The sequence below is a fragment of the Microtus pennsylvanicus genome, chromosome 6, assembly GCF_037038515.1.
Source record: "Microtus pennsylvanicus isolate mMicPen1 chromosome 6, mMicPen1.hap1, whole genome shotgun sequence".
Classification (NCBI taxonomy): Eukaryota; Metazoa; Chordata; class Mammalia; order Rodentia; family Cricetidae; genus Microtus; species Microtus pennsylvanicus.
Window position 1 is genome coordinate 83,285,710 of NC_134584.1, and position 21,699 is coordinate 83,307,408.

Genomic DNA, 21,699 nt, shown 5'->3' on the forward strand with positions numbered 1-21,699 from the left:
TCACTACACAGATATAAGGTGAAAGGGGGGGTGGAAAAAACAAGAAAGAAAGGAAGGAGAGAGAGAAAGAGACACTATGAAAATGATACTCATAAAAATCACCTTCCAGGAAGCACAGGCTGTGACTGCACAGAGCAGAGCAAGAGGTGAGTGATCACCCACCCAGTTGGACATCCCAATCTATAGGCCCTCAGTACCTGGGCAAAACCCCAGGCCCCTCCCCCATCTGCATCGCTTTCTCTAGCCAGCCAGCTGGCAAGCTTCCTGCAGGTAGGCTTTCTAAGCTATAAGCCCCACTCTGCCCCCAACCCTCATATCCGTCTTGACCGCATAGGAACTCTGAAGCACAGGCTGTGACTGCACAGAGCAGACCAAGACAGCAGACAAAGAGAGTGGACCAAGACAGTGGGCCAAGAGAGACTTCAGCGGCTCTCTGAGAGACAGACAGTGGCAGTACAAAGCAGTCCAAAACCAGTTTCCAAAGACACACACAGCAACTACAAAGACTGGACCAAAAGGTAAAGACAATGCCAGCACCAACTGGAGGAAGGGATGAGTAGGTGCCAATGTAAGAATTCATTGAACAACCTAAAAAGCAACATGGTAACACCAGAGCCCAGTGGTCATACAACAGGTGGGTTTGATCATCCTAACCTAGAAGAAGCAGAAGAAAACAATTTTAAATGTAACTTTATGAGGATGACGGAGACCTTTAAAGAGCAAATGAAAAATTTCCTTAAAGAAATGGAGGAAAAGACAAACAAAAATAAAAGAAATCAATAAATTTCTTAAAGAAAACCAAGAAAAAACAATCAAATAGGTAAGGCAATCAGTTCAAGACCTGAAAACTGAAAGAGAGGCAATAAAGAAAACACAAACCAAGGGAACTCTGGAAACGGAAAATCTGGGAAAACAAACGGGAACTGCAGATACAAGCATAACCAGCAGAATACAAGAGATGAAAGAGAGAATCTCAGGTGTTGAAGATAGCATAGAGATGTAAATGAGTCTGCTCATTTGTTTCTGGGCCACCAAATCAGAATAATAAAACAGAAACTATATTAATTACAGCACTGTTTGGACTATTAGCTCAGGCTTCTTATTAACTAACACTTAATCTTAAATTAACCCATTTCTATAAATCTGTGTATTGCCACTAGGTTGTGGTTTACTGGGTAAGGTTCTGTTCTGGTGTCTTCTCCTTTGGCAGCTCCATAGCATCTCTCTGACTCTGCCTACTCTATCTATCTATCTATCTATCTATCTATCTATCTATCTATCTATCTATCTATCTATCTACACACACACACACACACACACACACACACACACACACACACATATATATATATATATATATATATATATATATATATATATATATATAAAATCTTCTAGGCATAGCTATATTATGCCCTGCTATATGCCAAAACAGTTTGTTATTATCCAAAGATAATAAAACATTCACAGCATAGAGAGAGGAATCCCACATCATCTCCCTTTTTCTGTCTAAATGAAAAGGAAGGTTTTAACTTTAATATGGTAAAATTACATAAACAAAACAGTTATTAAGCAAGAATTATAGGTACAATATTTAGTCAATTTACATTTGGAAAATTTAGGAAAATATCAACTATCTTTGTGAGTCTAAAGTTTTATATCTACTTTATCTTTTATCATAACTAAGGAAAACTATAACTATTTGTCTTCAAGTCTGCAAAGACCACAGAAGGATAAAATATTACCTAAGTAAACAGGAAGTGCATTGTATGCAGCTTCCAAAGTTCTAGAATTGACAGACAGTCACCCAAAGTTCTTTTTTAACATTGGATCATCCATCTTCAGCCTATAAGCCCATGGTATCTGGCAGATATTTCCACGAAGCAGAAAATTTGAAAGGTTGTTTCACATATATTGGCAGTTTGTTAGTCGTGTTCTTCTGTGTCCTGCAGAATGTCTGGCACAATCTTTCATAATCAAAAGGAACCCTAAAGGACCATCCCATCTTTTGGAAAGTTCAGCAGTCACTTTCCTATGGGTTCTGCAAGTCTAGTTTATACAGAATACCATCAAGCAGTACAGACAAGAACAGTTTCTTCCCCAAATGGCTAGCTTTGTCACATTGAAGGCAAATTCCAAAATGGGTTTCTTCACTGCCCATAAACTTCTCTGAAGTGTTGGTGCTGCCAGAAGCAGACATGTCTCACTATTGAGAAAAGTCTAAGTTCTTAAAACATTTTACATGCCATATTCTGCAAGTCTTTGAAAGGTTTAAAGAATACCTACCCATCTGAATATAGAAAACCTAACATGACTACAAGTTTGGCTATTATAGATGATTATCTATTAATCTTTATTTCATAGTTATACACTACATTTTTAAATGAATTACACAAACAAAATACTGTAAACAAGAGCAGAAATATCTATCTATCTATATCTATCTATCTATATCTCTCTCTATATATATACAGTGTAACAAATTTTCCTTCAATTTGTATCAATAGACTAAGATCCATACCAATACAAAATATTCATCTCTATATCATATTCCCATTTAAATGAAAACAAACATTTATAAAGAATCATTTTGGGAATTTGACTGTGGTTTTCTTCAACTTCCTGTTGTTTATTGGGCAAAGTATCCTTAGAGTTCATAGAGACCTTTCAGGGGGTTCTTGTTCTATCAAACCACATTAGCCTGGAAGGAATTCACAGGTTCTCATCTTCTGTGTAAACAAAAGCAGAACCTCTTTTCCAAAGTAACATATCCTTAGACTCAAATTTTAATTGAAGATACCTTTAAAATATATATGTTGATTTAGCTTAGCAGCCCCCAGAATCAAATGTCTCTCTGCAGTCAAAAAATTCAAAGAGAACACAATAATATGATTAATTCAGACTCTTTGAGTATTTTTCATCTTTACATGGCTTTTTTCTTTAATCCCTTAATCTATGACTGTGTGTATTCTTTCATATTACATTTATTGTTTCTTTAAAGACTTTGTTTTACTTTTTAAAACCTATTTCTTTTTATAATTGCCTATACTATTTTTCTTCTCTGTCTTAAGCCTATGTACATTTATCCAACACTGTGACCCATTCAGAGGTCTTTTTGTCTGAATTCATCTTTATTGCATATCTGTTATCATTTTTTTGACCAGGAGTACTTTTTTAAATTCTAAATCTAAGTAGCATGGCTAGGAATAAGGTTGCTTTGCCTTTTGGCCCCACACAGTTCTACATGGTAGAGGTACATTCACCGCCAGCTCTGTGAGCCATGCTCAATGCCCCAACTCCAGGGATGTAGCAGGTCTATGGCACCATTAAGCAATTTGTAACATGCTGCTCGCAGACTCCATTTAAGTAAAAGACCTCTTGAATAAACCAGAGTTCATGCTACTAGCATGAACCAGGAAGCCACTATTTTTTAAAGAAGCCACAACTCTGCTTCCTGCCAGAAAACAGAGCCAATCTTTTAAAAAAAAAATGGCTACCAAGAAGCTGTGCTTAACTCTGTTCTTTTGTATCTAGAATTCCTTCCCAAGCTCTCTCAGTTTTTATGTGGATATAGTTGCCCTACTCTGGTGTCATCTGTAAACAGAGGCTGATTGTTTGTTTGCCGGCTGCCCAGACAAAAATAATCACATAGAAGCTATATTAATTACAACACTATTTAGCCTATTAGCTCAGGCTTATTATTAACTATTACATCTTAATTAACCCATATCTATTAATCTGTGTATTGCCATGAGGCTGTGGCTTAACAGGTAAGGATCTGTTCTGGCATCTTTCTTCTTTTGCAGCTGCATGGCAAATCTCTGACACTGCCTAGTCTCTCTCTATATATATATCTCATCAAGCATGCCTATATTCTGCCCTGCTATAGAATAAAGCAACTTCTTTCTTAACCAAGGAAATAAAACAAATTCATAGCATACAGAGGGGAATCCCACATCATAGAGGAAATAGATTAATAGGTCAAAGAAAATGTCAAATGCAACAAATTCTTAAGACAAAACACCCATGAAATCTGGACACCATGGAAAAAACAGTCCTAAGGATGATAGGCATAAAAGAAGGAGAAGAACTCCATCTCAAAGGCACAGAAAATATATTGAACAAAATCATTGAAGGAAACTTTTCCAACCTAAAGTAGGTTATCTCTATGAAGGTACAAGAAGCTTACAGAACACCAAACAGACTGAACCAAAAAAAGGCCCCTTGCCATATAATAATCAAAACACAAAACATACAACAAAAAAGAAAAAATATTAAGAGCTGCAAAGGAAAAAGGCTAGGTAACATCTAAAGGCAGACCTATCAGAATTGTATCCAACTTCTCAATGGAAACCATGAGAGCCAGAAGGTCCTGAACAGATGTACTGTAGACACTAAAAGGCCATGAATGGAAATCCAGATGACTATACCCAGAAAAGCTTTCAATCACCATCAATGGAAAAAACAAGATATTCCATGACAAAACCAGATTTAAACAATACATATCCAGAAACCCAGTCCTACATAAAATACAAGAAGGAAAACTCCAACCCAAAGAAGCTAACTGTAACCTCAAAAATGCAGGCAACAGATAACCGCACACCAGAAAACCCCAAAGAAGGGGAAAACACAAACACTACCACCAAAAAATAAGAATTCACAATCACTGGTCATTAATATCTTTTAATATCAATGGACTCAATTCTCCTATAAAAAGACACAGGCTAAAAGAATGGACACAAAAGCAGGATCCATCCTTCTACTGTATACAAGAAACACACCTCAACCTCAAAGACAGACATTACCTCAGAGTAAAGGGATGGGAAAAGATTTTCCAATCAAATGGACCTAAGAAACTGGTATAGCTATCCTAATGTCTAACAAAATAGACTTCAAACTAAAATCAATCAGAAGAGATTGAGAAGGACACTTCATACTTATCACAGGAAAAATTTATCAAGATGAAGACACAATCCTGAACATCTATGCCCCAAATACAAAAGCACTCACATATTAAAAAAAAATTACTAAAGCTTAAACAGCACATCAAACCCCACATACTAATAGGAGGAAACTTCAACACCCCTCTCTCCACAATGGATAGGTCAACCAGACATAAACTTAACAAAGAAATAAGAAAACTAACAGATGTCATGACTCAAGTGGACTTAATAGACATCCACAGAACATTTCACCCAAACCCAAAAGAATGTACATTCTTCTCAGGACTTCATAAAACCTTCTCTAAAACTGACCAAATAGTTGGTAATTAAGCAAACCTCAACAGATTAAAAAAAATTGGAGTAACCCCATGTATCCTATTGGATCACCATGGTTTAAAGTTAGAATTTAACAACAATACTAATTGCATAAAACCTACAATCTCATGGAAATTGGACAGTGAACTATTGAGTCACCCTGTGTCAAGGAAGAAATAAAAATAGATATTAAAGACATCCTAGAATTCAACAAAAATGAAGGCACAACATGCCCAAACCTATGGGGCACTTTGAAATCCATGCTAAGAAAAAAGTTCATAGCACTCAGTGCCTACATAAAGAAAGCACACCTGAAAGCTCTAGAAAAAAAAGAAACAGACTCACCCTGGAGGAGTAGATGACAGAAAATAATCAAATTGAGAGCCAAAATCAATAAAATAGAAACATAGAATCAATGCAAAAAAGAGCTGGTTCTTTGAGAAAATCAGCAAGATAGACAAACCCTTGGGCAACTAATTAAAGGCAGAGAGAGAACATCCAAATTAACAAAGTCAGAATTGAAAAGGGGGAAATAACAACAGACACTGAGAAAATCCAGAGAATCACTAGGTCATACTACAAAAACCTGTACTACATCAAATTGGAAAATGTAAAAAAAAAAAATAGACAAATTTCTGGATAGGTACCACATACCAAAATTAAATGAAGACGAGGTGAACAATTTATATAGACCTATAACCTGCAAGGAAATAGAAGCAGTCATCAAAAGCCTCCCAATCAAAACAAAAAACAAACAAGCAAAAACAATGGCCACATGGTTTCAGTGCCGAATTCTACAGGAACTTCAAAGAAAAGCTAACCTATACTCCTCAAATTGTTCCACATAATAGAAAGAGAAGGAACATTACCAAACTCTTTTTATGAGACTACAGTTTTCCTGATACTGAACCCACACAAAGACTCAACCAAGAAAGAGAATTACAAACCAATCTCACTCATGTACATTGTTGCAAAATACTCAGTAAAATATTGGTGAACCAAATCCAAGAACACATTAGAAAAGTCATTCACCATGACCAAGTAGGCTTCATCCCAGAGATGCAGGGATGGTTCAACATAGGAAAGAAAATCTGCCAATGTAATCCACCATATAAATAAACTGAAATAAAAAACCATATGATCATCTTATTAGATGCTGAAGAAGCATTCGACAAGATCCAACACTCCTTCATGATAAAGGTCTTAGAGAGATCAGGGAAACAAGGAACATATCTAAGCATAATAAAAGCAATATACAGCAAGCTGACAGCCAATATCAAATTAAATGGAAAGAAGCTCAAAGTGATTCCACTAAAGTTAGAAACAAGGCTGTCCACTCTCCCCATATCTATTCAAAATAGTTCTTAAAGTTCTAGCTAAAGTAATAAGACAACAAATGGAGATCAAGGGGATTCAACTTGGAAAGAAAGAAGTCAAACTTTCTCTATTTGCAGGATATGATAGTATACAAAAGTGACCCCAAAAACTCTACCAGGGAACTCCTACAGCTGATAAATACCCTCAGTAATGTGGCAGAATACAAGATCAACTCAAAAAAATCATTAGCCGTCCTATACAAATGGTAAAGGAGCTGAAAAATAAATCAGAGAAACATCACCCTTTACAACAGTCACAATTAACAGAAAATATCTGGGGGTAACACCATGCAAAGACGTGAAAGACCTGTTTGAAAAGAACTTTAAGTCTTCGAAGAAAGAAATTGAAGAAGATATGAGAAAATGGAAAAATCCTCCATGCTCTTGGACAGATAGGATCAACATAATAAAAATGGCAATTCTACCAAAAGCAATCTATAGATTCAATGCAATCCCCACCAAAATCCCAAGACAATTCTTCACAGACCTTGAAAGAACAATACTCAACTTCATATGGAAAAATGAAAAACCCAGGATAGCCAAAAAAAATCCTGTACAATAAAGGAACTTCTGCATGCATCACCATCCCTGACATCAAGCTCTATTATAGAGCTACAGTATAAAAACAGCCTTGTGTTGGCATAAAAACAGACAGGTAGACCAATGGAATTGAATCAAAGACCCCAATATTAATCCACTCACCCATGAACAGTGAAGTTTTGACAAAGAAGTTAAAATTATACAATGGAAAAAAAGAAAGAATATTCAATAAATTGTTGGTACAACTGGATGTCAACATGTAGAAGAATGCAAATAGATCCATATCCATCCCCATGAACAAAACTTAAGTCCAAATAGATTAAAGACCTCAATACAAATCCGCCCACACTGAACCTGAGAGAAGAGAAAGTAGGAAGTAGCCTTCAATACTTGGGTACAAGAGACTACTTTCTAAATATAACACCAGTAGCACAGGCACTGAGAGCAACAATAATTAAATGGGACCTCCTGAAACTGAGAAGCTTCTGTAAAGCAGGAAGCACAGACAATAAGACAGAAAGGCAGCCTACTGAATGGGAAAATATCTTCACCAACCATACATCAGGCAAAGGACTGATTTCCAAAATATATAAAGAACTTAAGAAATTAGACATCAAAATATCAAATAATCCATTTAAAAATGGAGTACAGATTTAAACAGAGAATTCTCAATGAAAGCACCTTAAATGGCCAAAAAAAGCACTTAAGGACATGTTCAACATCCTTAACCATCAGGGAAATGCAAATCAAAGCAACTCTGAGATACCAACTTATACCTGTCAGAATGGCTAAGATCAAAAACATCAATGACAGCTTATGCTGGAGAAAATGTGGAGTAAGGGGAACACTCCTCCACTGCTGGTAGAAATTCAAACTTATAAAACCACTCTGGAAATCAGTTTGGCGATTTCTCAGAAAAAATGGGAATCAACCTACCTCGAGAGCCAGAAATACCACTCTTAGGCATATCCCCAAATGATGCTCAATCATACTACAAAGACATTTGTTTAACTATGTTCATAGCAGTATTATTTGTAATAGCCAGAACCTGGAAAGAACCAAGATGCCCCTCAACCAAAGAATGGATTTTAAAAAAAAGTGGTATATTTACACAATTTACTCAGTAAAGTGGTAAATTTATACAATTTACTCAGCAGTAAAAAACAATGACATCTTGAAGTTTGCATGCAAATGGATAGAACTGGAAAAAAAACATTGTGAGGCAACCCTGACTCAGACAGATGAGCTTGGTATGTACTTACTCATAAGAGGACACTAGCTTTAAAGCAAAGGATAATGAGTCTATAGTCCACAACCCCAGAGAAGCTAAATAACAAGGAGAACTGTAGAAGGAGCAGTTGGCCTGCTTTTTGTCCTGCCCAGCTCCCACCTGGCTAGCTCAATCTTAATCTGAGGGTCATGGGTTCGAGCCCCATGTTGGGCACCATTTGTAGAAGAAGCAGCGGGCCTGCTTTTGGTCCTGGCAGGCTCCTGCACGGCTAGCTTAGCCCCGGAGTAACAACACACAAACTGTATTCATATAAACACTGCCTGGCCTGTTATATCTAGCCTCTTCTTAGCTAATTCTCATATCTTGCTTAACTCATTTCTAATAATCTGTGTAGCACCATGAGGTGGTGTCTTACTGGGAAAGATTCAGCATGTCTGACCTGGCAGCTGGCTCCATCGCGTCTGGCTCCGTGGCATCTGACCTCACTTCCCTTCTTCCCAGCATTTTGTTCTGTCTACTCCACCCACCTAAGGGCTGGCCTATCAAATGGACCAAGGCAGTTTCTTTATTAACCAATGAAATCAATACAAACAGAAGACCCTCCCACATCAGAGAACTCTAAGAAAAACATATAGATCCCCCTGGGACAGGGAAATAGACAATATCTTTTGACAAAATTGGGAACATGGGGTTGGGAGGAGAAAGGAGAATAGAAGGGAAAGAGGAGGGAAGAAGGGGAAGGGAAGGAAGAACTTGAGGGAACGGGATAATTGAGATGGGGGAAGGACAGAGATGGAGAGCAAGGAAGAAGATATCTTGATTGTGGGAGCCATTATGGGGCTAGCAAGAAATCTGGCACTAGAAAAATTCCCAAAAATCCATAAAGATGACCCCAGCTAACACCCTAAGCAATAGTGGAGAGGGTATTAATTGTCCTTGCCCTGTAGTCAGATTGATGACTATCTTACATGTCACCATAGAGCCTTCATCCAGCAACTGATGGAAGCAGAGACAGAGATCCACAGTGGAGCACTGGACTGAACTCCCAAAGTCCAATTGAAGAGTGGGAGAAGTGAGAATATGAGCAAAGAGGTCAAGACCATGATGAGGACACCCATTGAAACAGCTGACCTGAGCTAATGGGAGCTCACCAACTCCAGCCGAATAGGAAAGGAAACAGCATAGGTCCAATCTAGTCCCTCTGAATGTGGGTGACAGTTGTTTGACTGGGGACAGACTGTGGAGCTACTAGCAGTGGCAGCAGAATGTATCCCTACTGCTTGTACTGGCCTTTTAAAACTGATTCTCTTTGGAGGGATAGCTTACTCAGCCTAGATATTGTAGGGAGGGCTTTGGTCCTTCCTAAAAGCAATGTGCTTTACCCTCTCTGAGAAGTGGATGGGGTGGGGATGAGGAAGAGAGAATGGGAGGAGGTGGGAACTGGGATTGGTATGCAAAATGGAAAGAGAAAAGTCTTTTTAAAAAATAAAATAAAAAGCTGGGTGATGGTGGCGCACACCTTTAATCCCAGCACTCGGGAGGCAGAGGCAGGTGGAGCTCTGTGAGCTTGAAGCCAGCCTGGTCTACAAGAGCTTGTTCTAGGACAGGCACCAAAGCTACAGAGAAACCCTGCCTTGCAAAAACCAAAATAAAATAAAATGAAATGAAATAAAAAATTTGCCTTCCAAATTCTGTCAACTGCATTCTGCTCCACCCAGGGTGGTTAAACAATCCTTACCAGTAGTTCTTGCTCATCCTTAAAATCTCCCTGCAGAATGCAGGCAAGTTTAGAACACAGACTTTCAATCCCTCATTTCTTCAATAAATACTAGATGGCAAGTAGCATTTTATGTGGGTTTGAATGCCTTTTAATGTGCTGAAGTGCTTTTTCTGTTTCTTCTTATGCACAATGTCTGTTCATGATTTCTATTAGAGAAAAATTTCCTACCTATCCCCTCTCCCCAGCTCAGCGTTTTCATTTTCAATTTCTCCAGATTCTTCTTATTCCCAACAAAGGAAATTTTTTTCAATGAGTCAGACTTATGTTTTGATTGATGCCTGTTTTAGAAGCTGGAAGTGAGTTAACAGTTGGAAATTTCTAGTAAGATACTTCTGGGATTTCTAGGTGACAATTCATCAAATATAATTACTTTTCTTTAGCTTGCTTGTTTTTGAGTCCAAGTTCTTCTTTCTGCTTTGTTGGTTAAACTGGTCATCACAGGGACACTCCAGGTTTGAGCAGTGCCACCTTATTTGTACATCTAGCAGAACTGTTTCTAGAATTTTCTCATTAGTTATGACATTCTCTTTGGGCTAATATTGTGTGTGTGTGTATATATATATATATATATATATATATATATATATATATATATATATGTATATATATATATGTTTGTGTATGCACACGTGTTTCATGTTAATAAAATGCTTATAATTTAATTTGTTGAGTCATTGTTATTGTATGTATATGTCTGAGTGTGTATCTGTATGGTGTCTTTACATGTGTATATGGGTGTGTATATGTAGGCATACATCTGAACATACATGTGTGTTTGTGTGCATATGGAGACCAGAGATTAACATCTAATGTTTTCTCTGATGGTTTTTTACCTAACTTTTTGAGACAGGATCTCTCTGAAACTGGAGCTCACTGATCCCACAAGACTGAGGAGTTGAAGAGTTCTGTGGATTCCCCTGGTTTTGCCTGCACCCCAGTGCTAGAATACCAACATGGGCCACTGAATCCAGCTTAAAATGGGTGCTGGGTATCAAAATATGCATCCTCACATATATGCATCAGGATCCTTACCTACAGAGTCATCTTGCCAGCCCTGAATTATCATTATTTTTTTAAACATCTACAAAGACTATTAAATTATTTTCAACTGAATTTTTTCAACTGTGGATATTTGCATATGATTTTCTTTTGACTCCAAGGATATGATGAATTAATTTCAGATTTAATAAGCTTTGATTTCTAGGAAAAACCTTAATTGGTAGTAATATATTATTCTTCCAATGAACAACTGGGTTCTTTTTAATTTACTAAAGTGTTTTAAACTTATGTTCATAAATAAATAAGTTAGGCTATCTAGCATAATATTAATATGAGGCAACATTAACTCCAATATCCTTATTAGGAAATGGTATAACATTTCATTGGCTTGAGAAGGTCAGTTTATCAAGGAAGACAACATAATACATAGTATATATCCTAAAAAATCACAGCTTTAATGTAGAAAGGAGAGACAGACAAATGCACCACTCTTCCTAGCAAACAATAAAAGGGAATTTCAGCACCTGTGTTGTGGGCCAAGAACAATTCCTAAGGTTGGTCCCACTGATTTGTTTGGTGCATTGCACTCAACAATGGTGCAGCTCTTAACAATGACAGAGCTCACCAACAGTGGCAGTTTCCATAATGCCCAAGTCTCCTGGAACACTGCCAAAATTAAGCATATGTTGGACCACCAAGTAAGTCACCATAAAATTAAATTGACAGAAATTCTATCAGTGAAAAATTGCAAAGAAAACAATGATACAAGAAATTTTCAATTGCTTGAAAATGAAGCACCACAGGTTTAAATAATCTGTGGCCCAGTGTAGAAGTACCAACAGACATCAGAAAGCAAAAAAGAACAAAATGATGTCATTTTTAAACATGGGAGTATTTACATAAGAAACGAATTTCCAGGAAATCCAGAGATTGTGAACTGGAAAATAAGAGGAAACGGGCAAGTCGGTTCTGGGAAGAGCTGCAGAGCTGACCGACTGTTTCCCAGTACAGACAGCCAAGCAGGTTGCACTGTAAGGAGTCAGTCACGGGCGAAGAAAAGGGAGTGAAGCTGATAACTGCCTCGTGGGTCAGAACTGTTGACAGCATGCTAAGTTTCCACAGGACAAAGGAACCAATGCAGACAAGGCCTGAATCTGCCTGCTTAAATGTGGTGAAGTTCACGAGCATTTGGGTACCAATTCTGTCAACCCCAGCTTCACCAAGAAACCTACCATTTTCTTCCCTTTTCTTGTTTGTTCAAAGATGAACTCTCAGAGATCTGCATAGAATGCAAGCGTCTTTCTCTGTTTCTTCCAGCAAGGCTTTCCGCTTGGGTATACCTGTCACTCAGCAGGGCACGTTGTTTTTTGGATCCTCATCTGATGGTGGTTCACGGGTATCAGTGTGTTTCCTCCACGTTCCCATCCTTTCCTGTTGTCTCAGGAAAGGTTCCCACACAAGGTTTTCTACCTCAACTTCTTGGCCGACAGATGCTATGGTTAGCATTTCACAGTGTCTTCCACGCTCCTAAAGTTTTGCTATAGAATTATTTGTGGATGTCTCCCAGCCCCTGCCACCAGGTCCGGTCTCCTTGTCCTTTGTATGGTTTCCAGAAAGATATTTAGCATTTGGCATTAACCAGTGCCATCTTCTTTGTGGAACCAGAACAGTTCGTGCGATGGTGAAGTGGTGACGTTAGGAAGATGCACAGATAATGATGCAAGTCAACTTTCACATATTTTCTGGACTATTTAGTGAGCACCTGTAATATATTCAGACATCTGTGCCGGCTAATTTGGTTGTCAGCTTGGCTGAATTAAGAAGATGCCTAGAAAACTGGTAATTTTCACTTCTAGGAGTATCTGTGAAGGGGATTTTGAGAAGACTGTTTCCCGTGTGAAGGAGCTGGGCAGATAGGAATCCCCGGGGATGGGAAAGACCACGGGAAAAATGGAACACAAAAGCAGAAGTAGGAAACTAGCCTTTGCTCATGCTCCCGTTTCTGGGCAAGCACCCTTGTTCACTGTTGTTGTCTAAGGACATGAGACTCCAGGTTTTTTAATTATTGACCACAGACTTGCACAAGTGGACCCGTCTCTAGGGACAGCCAAGCCTTTGGTCCTACTTAGACTGGGGCTGCCCTTGGCCCTTCTGCCGTTCTGAGGCTTCCACCTTATTCAGCCTGGGAAGATGTGCTCTCCATCCTGCGAGCATTCACTGTGGGACTTTTCAGCCTCTGCGATCCTCTGAGTGAGGCAATAAGTCATCTTCTGTAATAACATATTCTTTTGCTTCTGCTTCTCTGGAGAAGGCTGAGTAATACAGCCAACCCCCAAGGAAGTATTTCTAATAAATGTTAAAAGTCTACACAGAGCCACTCACAAAAGAAATGCGCTCATTGAGTATTTTCAATATCTACCCAAATTAAGGAAGTTAACTATGGATTTTTAACACATTTTAAATTGTGTTACTATGTGCATTAAGGTAATATTTACTTCTGTAGTATCACAAGGAACTGCCGTAATTTTCTGGTAAGCACACAGAGCCACAAAACAAATGGCTTTCTTACATAGACCATGTAGAACTAACTCTAGAATGAATCTTGTAATAAATTATCTCTTAGCCATTGCATAACTGGCTATAAGTCTTCTACTACACACTTAACTGTAGGTATCACTTTGACGATAGTGAACACCCAGTATTTTGAAAACCAGGAAGATAATAAAAAATAGAATGAAAAGCTTTCACCAAATAGGGTTTAACACTGGTTTAGGGCCACCACAGCCTGTAGACTGTGGTCCTCACTGAAACACAAGGAGAAGGCTTGGAGTGAAAGCACATCCAGGAGAGACCAGATCAACACACCACAGACAGAAATTCTCCTTCATACAAACATTTATCTTCAGAGTGTAAGAAGTTAAACAGCGTGAAAAGCACTGCAGGCGAGGCTGGGCTGTTACTGCAGCCCAGGATTCTTTACTGTTGGGCCTGAAGTGTCCAAGAATAAGAATATAAAAATGTAGATTGCAGAAATAAGAATGTAGAAATAACGAAATATAAAGTTGTAAGCCTAGGAGAATGAGAAGAGACTGTCAGCAGCCTTCTCAGCAGCTTGAGGATTGACATGGGTTACTCTGCTTTACAACCCATAGCTTTGTTAACAAGGCCAAAGCATCTCTCTGCAAACTGAGAACCTACACCCCCGGCCATCCTTGATTAACAACAGATATGAGCTAAGCTAACTTTTAGGAGATAGATATATGACCTCTGGGTTACATGTTAGCCCTGCTATATGAAACTGGCAGCATCAAAGGGGAGAGCACAGGGCTTCAGTAAAGAACCCCTGGAAGTACCAAGAAACACAACAGATTAAGTACAAACACTAGTTTAACTGAAAAACTCTGATTGTAAAGTAAGGCAATCTGTGTCTGAGTTTTTCATCGAGATTGTAAAAATTCCAAAGGCCCGTTCACAAGCGTTCACACAAAGGAAACCAGAATGAAGTTATTCAGGGAACCCAGAGGGGTTGAAAAAAAATAAATTCGGGAAGCAGGTAACACTTTTCTTATGTTTTCAGAAGACTTGTTTGCTATTGTGTTAGTTACTATGGGGCAGGGCATGTCCTCTTTAACTTGTTTGCATCCTTCAGGTGCAGTTTGGGTCAAAGAAAACCCATCCACCATAGTTTATCACAATTGAATTTAAAAACCCTATGATGATTACTTATTTTTATTGATATCCCACAGTGACAAAGCAATTCAAAGCTATAGTGTTTTTGATAAAAATGCAACAAGTTCTACAGCTCCAATATCCAGGATGCCAACCTGCCTCCTCCTTGAGCCCCTACTACAGCAGTCCCTGAAATGTGTGTGTCTAAAACACTAAGATAAATTAATATTTGGGTTCAGGGAATTTGCAACATGATTTCTAGGTAAGACAGCCTTTCAAGGAAGCCTGGGAAGCTACTGGGTTGATTTGTTTACAGTTAATTATTATTATTATTATTATTATTTATTTGTTTACAGTTAATTATTGCCTAGGGCAGGTTCTTCACACATTTTCTTTCAAATTTTATTACCTTTATAATTTTTCAGCAGTGAAAATGAGCAAGCAAGACAAGAATTCCCTTTCCTTTCTACCGATTCTTACAAAGACCTCCACTTCTATAACCCGTGATGGAGAATCTTTGACAACCAATTATTTTAAGAGGTGGGACCAAGTTATGGTGTGGCTTTCTGGGACCCTGAGAAAAATGGGGTGGCCCGGGTGCCCTCTCTCTGTGTGGTTCCCTAGCAGCACAGCTGACCTTTGGACGTCTCGTTCCCCTTATAATATATTATAAAAATATAATTGTTTTGTCTTTTAGCTAGCCTGATTATTTTTCAAATCAAGCTAACTTCAACAAACCTGCCTCCTTGCCTCCTGTATTGTCAATCTTGATCTGACCACACATTATAGACTCTTGTCTGAAGGTGACATAGAAATTACAACTGAGCATAAAAATGAAATTATGCATTTGTCAAGAAGAATACAGAGCTTGTATTTATATTATTTTACCTTTAATGTTTTTATTTAGCTCTACACGTGAACTTGGCCAGGCTTTGTTCTCAAATAGTTTCAAAAAAATTGCAATTACTCATCAAACAATTAGACAAGCCAATGTCTAATCTGCCATTTTCTGATCTGCCTGCATTAGGCGCTCCATGGAGCGATGGCTAACAGAACTACTTTCATGCATAAGCTGAAGCATGCCATTCCTTCAGAATTACCTACTAATAGAGCAGAAAGTGAGGTGAAGAAGTCACTCAACACGGGTGCCGGAATTGAGACAGCACTCTTCACAGGCCAAATCTCACTTGTCACCTGTTTTTGGAAGTGAAGATCTGCTGGGGCCTGTCATGCCCATCACATCCCAAGGCTTCTACCCACCCACAAAACGGGGCTGATTGGTCTCTCCAGAGATATTTTAAATTAAATAGCCTAAAATATTTCTAGTCTGACTCCAGGTAAACGAAAGCAGCCACCTCTATTATGTGGCCGATTCCCTGTCATCGCCCACATTTCCAAACTCTGGCCTCTCTTTTTACACCAACTCCAAACTCTGGCCTCTCTTTTTACACCAACAGGCTCCTTTTCTTAAACCTCAAGTGTAAACAACTGTATCTCATAGCCATGCCCTATTTATTGTTTGGTACAGTGTTAAGTCACATGATACAATTCTTAAATTTTTGCTTACTTGACCTCCTGGAGGCTGGTTATCTGCTGACAGGGGCCGTGTGCTCTAAAGAACCTCACCAGCGTGGACCACGAAGAGACACTGCTTCAAAGAGCCAGAGGGCCATGTGTCGGCATGGACTCTGCAGGAGCAAAAGGCAGGGCTTAAAGACGTAGAATCACATGCTGACTGACCCCCTATTCCTCAAAATTATGGCTAGCTATGGAGCTGATCATTCTGTTAAAGACAAGACTTGCGTGGAGAAAATGTCAAAAATCGGTCTGAATTGTTTTGTTTTATAAATTTCCCCTAAAGTCTTCAAAATGTCCCAGACTATAAGTGATGCCCATGTGTACTGTAACTCTGATAATAACTCAAAGCAAACAAGATGTCAAAAATGCTTGTTGGCTTTGTATTCAATTACTAAATCTAAGCAAGATGATGATCGTGGTATGCACCTGTTCTAGGATTCTCCACTCAGGCAATTAGAAATATAGTATATATAATGTCATTTATAAAGTATATCTGCTTTGGGGGCTTGGTTACACTGTTAGAGAAGTTTAAAATGGGCTACCCCAATTTTGCTGTAGCATTTCATGCTTTTCAAAAGAGTAAAATAATAATTTCTATCTTTTAAAATAATTATACAACACCTTGGGCATATTCCAGAAGGACTATATTGATAAGAGGGACATCGTGTTCATAGCATGATTATTACCTTAGATAAACTCTGATCATCACTGAGGTAGTAAAAATTACAAATTAAAAGAGGAAACACTGTGTTGCCCAAAACCTTCAGGCAAGTTTGTAAGAGGGTTTGGATATTGGCTCTGTGACTGACTCACAGATAGGAAAACTCTCCTATTTAGCCTGTAACACCAGCAGTCCACTCCAAGACCTCATCTCTGGTCCGGAAGACTAAACACCAGGGAGGTGAGGGCACAGCGGTGTAACATCTCCGCTCAAGGACATCCCTGTTAGAGGATGCTGGTCACAGGTGCTAGTCACTCCCTCTCCTTCTCTTATGCCCCTCTCCTGTCCCTTTCGCTCTCCTTCCACCCCCTACCATGTAAGGACATGGTAAGATGATAGCCAGAGGCAGGAAAAGACATCTTTCACTAGAAAACAAACCAGCTGGCTTCTTGTTCCTAAAATTCCAGGCTCCAGAATGGGAAGAAACAAATTCCTACTGTTTACACCTCTTATTCTCTAGACTACTCTTACAATGCCCACAGCTGTCTAATACAAATTATCCCACTTCCTCATCAGTCAGGATAGCAGTTTTGCCTCCAATGCTTCTTGGCAAAACCTCCCGTATTTCCCCTGGCTTCCTACTGTGGTTCCTACTGCTGTGACAAAGATCATGACCAAAAAAGCAACTTGGATTGGCGAGGGTTTATTTCAGCTCTCAGTTTATAGTACACCATGAGGCAAAGTCAGGGCAGGAAACTTAAGGCAGGAACTGAACAGAGGCCATGGAGAAAAGCTACTGACTGGACTCTTCTCTGTGGTTCAGTCAGCCGGATTTTTTCCACCACCTCCTGGTCAGGGATAGGGCCACGCACAGTGGACTGAGCTCTTCCCCACCAATCATGAAGATGCCCCTATGGGGAGGCCAGTGGGGCGTTTTCTCAACAGAAGTTCCTTCTTTCCAGATGATCCGGCTTTTGCTGAGGTGACAAAAACTAACCATCACGCCAAGAAACCAAAGTAATTCGATCCAATGAACCAATTGCAGGACTAAGAAAGGAACTGAGAGCTGAGAGGCTACTGGTCATTCACTGTAACGCTGAGCTATGGCTGTTACGGAGAGCCCACCCCTAACAAAGGATCCACACCAACCCAGGAGAAATTCAGCCCCTTAGTCCTCCACCGTCCCCCAAATCTCTAGCTGGAGTCAATGAGAACCAGAAGAAGGTTAGAAAGCATGTTACACGGACTGCCCTCTTTCCCCTTCTCCTCTAAGGTCGGGCTCGGATTGGGGCGACATGGGCAGAAGATGTCAGGATAGGACTAGATAATTATTGTGAAAAATAGGAGAAAATATATAGAAAACAAAGCCCTGCTTCTATTCGCAGAAAGGAACTGGAGAACACTGTGTAACCTTTTGAGGTCTAAAATCTCAATTTGAATGCATTTACACACTCGAGCATTACGTGTGAGAAAGCAATAAATAGCATTTATTTATTGCTATTTATTTATAGCATTTATTTAAATAGATATTTAAAAATGTTAGAGGAGGTTTGGATATTCTGATTTAACATTCATCAGACAACTATGAAATATATTGTTATTTTCTATAAAGATACTTAGTCTGGCGATGCTTGGCAGGGGAAGCCATGTCCCTGTCATGTAGCACTCTGGAAACCCAACACTGTCTCAATCAAGGGGATAAGAAATGAATTTAATTGAACACCATCTCTCAAGAGTAACCAGTTAAGACACTTTGGTTTTCCTGTTGGAAAAACTCTAGAAATGGTGAACAACGATTACTTTCTCTTAATGCCTTTCCTGTGTCTGGTTTTCCAGTTTCTAGTGAGCCCCATCTTAAAAGTATACAGAGCTGTGCTGTCAAACCTGATAGCCACAAACCCCATGTGATCTTCTGAGAATAAATGAAGTCAAATAGAAGGAAACCAGAAAACCACTTCCTCTTCCTGGAGCCACTGCATCTCAAGTGTGGAAACGCTGGCGTGCTGTGTCAGACACTGTGGGGTCAGTGGCTGTCATCACATCGGACAGACTAGAAAACACTGGTGGAGGCTCAGTACAGGACTCGCCTGCAAACAGACGTGGGTTTGAAACCTGACTTAGCCACTATCTAGCAATACCACCGGGTGAGTTAATTCAAACTGTTTTTATCGGTGGAATTGGGAAGGCGCTAATACCTACCTCACACAAGGGCTGTGCAATTCAGGTCATGCGTGTAAGCTCCATACAACAAGCCCAGGCACACAGAGAGCACGAGAAACCATTATTGTGTTTGCACTGTGGTTTTATTTCTGTATTTGTTTCTTTAAATGTGAAGGGTGATGGGTTGACTGGGATGAGAACTCGGTATCAGATCTAATAGGACAAGTAGGTTTGTACCTAAGATGACAATGGTCTCCTGAGATGACACACCTCTAGATAGGATTTCAAAACTCTTAAGAAGGCTCTCAAATGCCATCGGGAGGTGGGCAAAGCCTCACAGCTGAAGAGGAGGGGCAGCAATGGGGAGGTTCCCAAAGATGGAGAGTTGAAGGTAAGTTTCAGACAACATAAGGACCACAGCAGTAGAAGAACAAGACTAGAGAATGAGAGGAATCCCACCGTGCTTGTAGAAAGAGATAGCAGAAGGAAGCCCTATGCTCTTAACTCCTAGAGAATATGAGTTTTCTTTCCACCCCACAAGCTAAGCCATGTCTTGTTAAAATGATCTATTTAGGCTTGACTCTAACAGTGGTCATTTCTGACCTCCTTCCTTCCTTTGCATATTATCTTTATATAACTCTTATACATGCATGCCACTTCGAACTGTAGAAATAGCTATAGAAAGCTGTTTCCTGAATTTTGGGGATTTGCTGTTAAACTACCTCCCTCCAGTTCACAGAAATGTATTAAACACAAGAGGTTCCCAGGTATGCATTTAAAATGCAGGCCCCTGCTTTTGATTCCTTCTGGAATTTATATAAAAAGATTCATATAAAATTTATTCTTCATTATAAAACTCAGCAAATCGTCACTAAGCAATTTTCCAGTCCTGCCACCAGAGATGATTGTTTGTTAATGCGTGTGCTGTATTTATAGCAGGCCAGCAATAGCAATCTCAGCGTGATCACTCTTGGCAGCCCCAGAAGACACACCTCACTGTTTGTCCCGGGAAGTATCGCATGATAGTTGCAATGACGCGCACTCGCTGTTACCTGCTGATAATGTCCTGTCAAAAGGCACGACAGCTTAATGACACAGCACAGCGCCTTCTGGCAAATACCCGGATGCAAATATTTCAATTGCTTCCCGCAGCAGCACAGCAGTAGGTTTACCGCAGTACTCAGAAATCACACGATCAAATAAAGCCATCTAGGACAAAGCGGTTCTTTTATTAAACACTGATGTACTTTTGACCATAAAATTCTTTGGTGCTTATTCGGTCTACAAATGGTTTCACCAAGACTGACTGACGTTCTTTTATGCTTTAATTATTCTTGTTGATGAGACCTCAGGCACCACTCATTCTGAATACTTGACTTTTGTGCAACATACAGAGTGGTTTACATTGTACGTCTGAATCAACAGAGTAGCCTCAGATTCCTGGAGTGGTTCCAGGAATCTTATGTCTCTAAGGCTCTGCTTGCTGGGCCCCTCCCCAACAAAGGAACCAAACATCTAATAATTGCAAGCCACAGCTTGCTGGACTGCGAGGAGCCCGGCTGTTGCTATTAACAGGGTTTATTTGCCAGTTGGCATAGTAGACTACTGAGCTCCTGTGCGGTGAATGTGGCTGTTGGTTTTCCTCTCCCTGACCTGGACAGCAGACAGTGTCCATACAGTCAATTGTCATGGCTTTGTCCTCAATAGGGTTGTGTGTGGTTGTCTGGGGGAGAGCGAGTAAAGCACTGGCCCCCATGACAGGGGACTTAACTCATAATTGCACCTTTTCTCCATGGGTCTCATTAGCTAGTTATCAACAGGCCAACTGTTACTCCGGTACAGTAGCATGCATTCAACCACTACTAAGAATGGGTACTTTTACCTTCTTAATTATTTTTGGCTTTTCCCTTCTGTTTTCTATTATTTCTGTGATCCTCAGATTCATTGTAAAGAAAATGCGTTTTCTAGTGGCCAGCAAATACTGACTCGTTCCTCGTGAAATCAAGTTTGCTACACTCTGAGGCTCAGCCCCGCCAGTGCTGGTCACAAGATGTTAGAGGTGGTTACAGTTTTGTTTTTTACAGGTTTCTTTCGAGGGTTGTGCTTTCGGTTTTGTTTTGAACTGTTTGGTTGAGGGGGGAACTGAAGGCTATAGCATGTGCATGTGGATAACTCGCTTCTTGTATCAGGACAATCCCTACAGAAGGAAGGTCACAATCCTACATGGCTAATACTGAAAGTAGATTCTTTAACACACAGGTTGGGAGGAAAGACGACTGAAAAGGCTTTTCTATAACTTAGGACTTGAAACATCCTAAAAGGTCGTGTCATCCAGGTGTGCTTCCTTGCGCAAATGCTGTTTGCAGGTCGAGTTTGGAGGCAGTATTTGATCTTGGAGGCCCTGGATAATAATAATGATTATTATTCAATAATAATAATAATTAGAT

At 39.5% G+C, this 21,699-nt stretch overlaps 1 protein-coding gene across 13 annotated transcripts in view; it reads right to left on the bottom strand.

Moving 5' to 3' along the window:
* Positions 1-21,699, bottom strand: part of Il15 (interleukin 15) — an 84,335-nt gene that overhangs the window by 42,332 nt on the left and 20,304 nt on the right. For 7 of the 13 annotated variants that reach the window (XM_075976572.1, XM_075976573.1, XM_075976584.1 and 4 more), the window contains exon 2: positions 16,421-16,541. The exons of the other annotated variants lie outside the window; for them this stretch is intronic. The gene's annotated coding sequence lies outside the window, so the exon portion shown is untranslated. The remainder of the gene's footprint in view (positions 1-16,420; positions 16,542-21,699) is intronic. 13 annotated transcript variants of the gene reach the window in all.